This window comes from Squalius cephalus (assembly GCF_949319135.1).
Source record: "Squalius cephalus genome assembly, chromosome: 4".
In the NCBI taxonomy this organism is placed as follows: domain Eukaryota; kingdom Metazoa; phylum Chordata; class Actinopteri; order Cypriniformes; family Leuciscidae; genus Squalius; species Squalius cephalus.
In genome coordinates this window covers 54,026,482-54,030,503 of record NC_137125.1, presented here as the reverse complement: position 1 = coordinate 54,030,503, position 4,022 = coordinate 54,026,482, and positions in this window count along the sequence as shown.

Genomic DNA, 4,022 nt, shown 5'->3' with positions numbered 1-4,022 from the left:
GCTCATCCTCAAGGGGGCGCTTGTATGGCAAGCCGTTTTAACATTTAATCATTTAAACCGACTAGTCTCTATTTTCATGCTACTAGAACTTATTTTTTAGATTCTAGTATCTATTCTATTAAGTACTAGTACTTATTCATTAGCTACTAGTGCTTATTCTTTAGGTACTAGTGCCTATTCTTTAGATACTAGTACCTTTTTAAAAGATACTAGTAGTTATTCATTAGATACTAGTGCCTATTAAATTGGTACTAGTACTTATTTATTAGATACTAGTGCTTATTCATTAGTTACTAGTACTTATTCATTGGATACTAGTACTTATTCATTAGATACTAGTACCTATTAAATAGATACTAGTACTTATTCAGATACTAGTACTTATTTCAATAGTGACTAGTAACTATTCTTAAAGATTCTATTCTTTTGCTATCTAATGAATAAATACTAGTATCTAGTAATAGGTACTAGTATCTAAAAAATAAGTACTAGTACCTAATAAATAACTTCTAGTATCTAATAAATACATACTAGTCACAGTTGGAATACATAGAACTGAATAGTTGATATCTGAATGACAGATCCCCATAGAAGTCAATGGCAAAAAAATAAAATAATTGTTACTAGTAACAAAATAATAGTTACTAGTCACTATTGGAATAAGCATTAGTATCTAATGAATAAGTACTAGTATCTTTAAAAAGGTACTAGTACCTAAAGAATAAGCACTAGTAGCTAATGAATAAGCACTAGTAGCTAATGAATAAGTACTAGTACTTAATGGAATAGATACTAGTATCTAAAAAATAAGTACTAGTAGCATGAAAATAGAGATTAGTAGGTTTTAAAAGATTAAATGTTAAAACGGCTTGCCATATGCGTGATGGTTTAGATTAGAAAATACAATCACAACTCAGCACGGTTATTGTTTTATTTGGAGATATTTGTACGCTAAAAAATATTATTTTAAATATCTATACATTAAAATGTGAGCTAGCCTATTCACATCCGCATTTAAATCTCTATAAACTGATCATCACAAACGACTGTGATTGGTTACAGTGGTGCGGTCACGTGGAATGCGTTACATTTTACAGCGATTTTCAAGATGGTCCAATCACAGTAGTTTGTGATGAATCTGCACAACAATTTACACTGGGATAAATCGTTCGAATCCACAAAGACCCATTTTATGATTTTACATTAATACATGAATTTTAATGACAGCTGCCTTGGCTGGTCTTAAAGGGATAGTTCACCCAAAATTGAAAATTATTTCAATAATTACCCACATGTCCTCCAAACCATTAGGATCTTTTTGATGACATATAATTTAGTGGTTTAGTCCAAATTTCAGATTTCATAAAAAAAATATCTTCATTTGTGTTGCGAAGATGAAATATTATGTTTTTGGAACGACATGAGTGTGAATAATGACAGAATTTAAATTTTTGGGTGATATATCCCTTTAAGTTATTAATGGTTTGCTACTGTCTAGTGCTGGTCTCCAGCACGGTCTTTGTTTTACTGATTATGTTAATTTAATTAGTTCTGAGGGAAGATCTTGTAGCATTTGAGTGCATGAAGGTTATGATTATTAGTGTGAATGAGTAGAACAAATAGTTTTTGGGCCCACTGTGTGTGCCGATTTAAAAGATCATTTGGATTTTAAATTAATTTAGATCCTTATATCTCTACTAGATGGCAGTATAGTCACTGCTGTATTGTGATCCCGCTCAAAGCATCTCTACCAAAGTCAAACTACACTTGCTCTCATAATGTTTGTTACAAAGTTCTATTAGCTCCTTTATGTGATGGTTTTGAATCTTATTAAACATTTGATGACACATCTCACCACTCAACAACTGCTTTTAATGTCTTTCCTTTTACTTATCATGATGCACTTTAATTAAGCAGTCCAGAAAACAGCTTTTTGATATATATATATATATAGAGAGAGCACCTGCATACACATATTGCTTGAAAAATAGCCCAAAATAGTGGCTTACAGGGGGTCTATGACGTAGGTGTTTTCTGAGTAATTCGGGTCAGGAGTTTCTGGAGATCTACAACCAAGAGAACATGAGAGAAGACATGAAGGTGGACGAGGTTATGCTGAGAAAAACACAGCTGCTCATCCATCTGACCACTGCATGGACATACATGAGATTATTTATACAGATCTTCTCAAAAACCATCCAGCCTCTGCAAACAAACACAATCTGATGCATCAACGAACGTGGAAACAAAACCTTTGGGAACATTATGATGCTTCCATTGCACATTTTCACAACAAAAATAGTTTTGTTGAAAACTTTGACGAATCAACTTCGACAGAAAAAACTAAACAAATATAAACTTCATGTGCTATGCCTAGACATTTAGACAACTTTTTTTTTTCATTATTTTAACTCTTCAAAATAATTAAATTTTAACAATTTGTTGTAGCATTGAAAAATCCCATATACTTAACATGAACACAACACATTTTATAATAATATGCATATACAGATACACACACTTTACACAATTTAAAATTATATGATGTTATTTAGATGCATGGGTAAAATGGGACAGTGGGCGTGCAAAAAAAATGTGTTTGTCCAATTATATAATATATTAAAAGTAAATTAAAAAAGAAGTAAGATGGGGGTTAAATTGGTGGCATAAATAAATATGAAATTAACCAATTTAAACCTCTTTTATTTAAGTTATACAAGATTCAACAACTTTTTAAAGTCACTTTAATCTAATTTGTGAAATGACTTGCACGGCTAATTTGATTTTCCTTAATTTAAGACAGCAACTGAACTTAAGTTTTTAAGTAGGTGGAAATTAGATTTTTGTCCAGCAAAATACAGAATCTTCATTGTAGCTTCACATTTCAATATTGAAATCCATCAAAACATTGCATGAGTTGCTTCATTCAGATGCCCGTCTCTCCTCAGACGTCTGATCTGCTGGCTCCCTCGGGCTCTGCCCACTGTTGACTGAGGGCAGTGAGGACTGATATGCTGGAAATAAAGCAGAGCATTTCTCAGGCCGAGTGTCAGAAAGTTTTTAAATCACTGTGGGTGGACGAGCATGAAGTCTGCGCTGCTCTGTGGAAAAATACAGCGACAGCATATCAGTGTTGTTTGTGCATCAGGAACAGTTTGGAAAATGACCGGCACATGACGGATGCATGTGAGAGAGAAAGAGAGAGAGAGAGAGAGAGAGAGAGAGAGAGAGATCCTGTCAACTCATTCAGTCCTGCCACTCTAAGAATAAAAGGTTCTAAATAGAACCTTTAAAAGTTCTATCAGGCAATTTTTAGGGGTTCCCATCATGGAATCATTTTATGGATTTAGTTTCAACTAATTAATTTTGTTTTAATTCCTTTTTAATTTTAATACAAGTTTATTAACATACTTTATCGTAAACATATTTATCACAACAACAAAAAACACATTTAACATGAAAGTATTATGCAATAGTTGAAGACATTTCTCCTTATAGAACCTTTTTGGAAAGGGTTTTTTAAAATTGAGCCAAGAACCCTAGTAGAACCACATAGAACCTTTTTTCATGAGTGTGAGGTTTGATTGAGTGCTGTCTTTAAGATACATTTTTTATTACAAGTTTTCTCAAATGATATATTTAAATATGCAAATAATGCATTATCTAATTAAATATGCATGCTCTCATTTGCATACATTTCTGGAACAGAAATCTGAAGATTAGGTAACGCATTTTGTTAAGAGATAATGTTTTTTTCTTTTTTCTTTTGCATATCTCTTTTGATCACAACCAGACAATACTGCCAAAAGTTAAAATGTCCAGAAAACTTTATTTCTGAATGTTCTCTAAAAAAAAATACTTTAGAAACATTTTCTTTTCTTGGATATGAAAATGTTAAGAGAATAATATTCCATTTTGTCATCTTGCAAACCAAGTTTCAATATTTACTTTTGAATGTTCTCTGAACGTTCTAAACCAAGTGATATTTAAAAAAAAAAAAAAACATTATGAATGTTGAATTT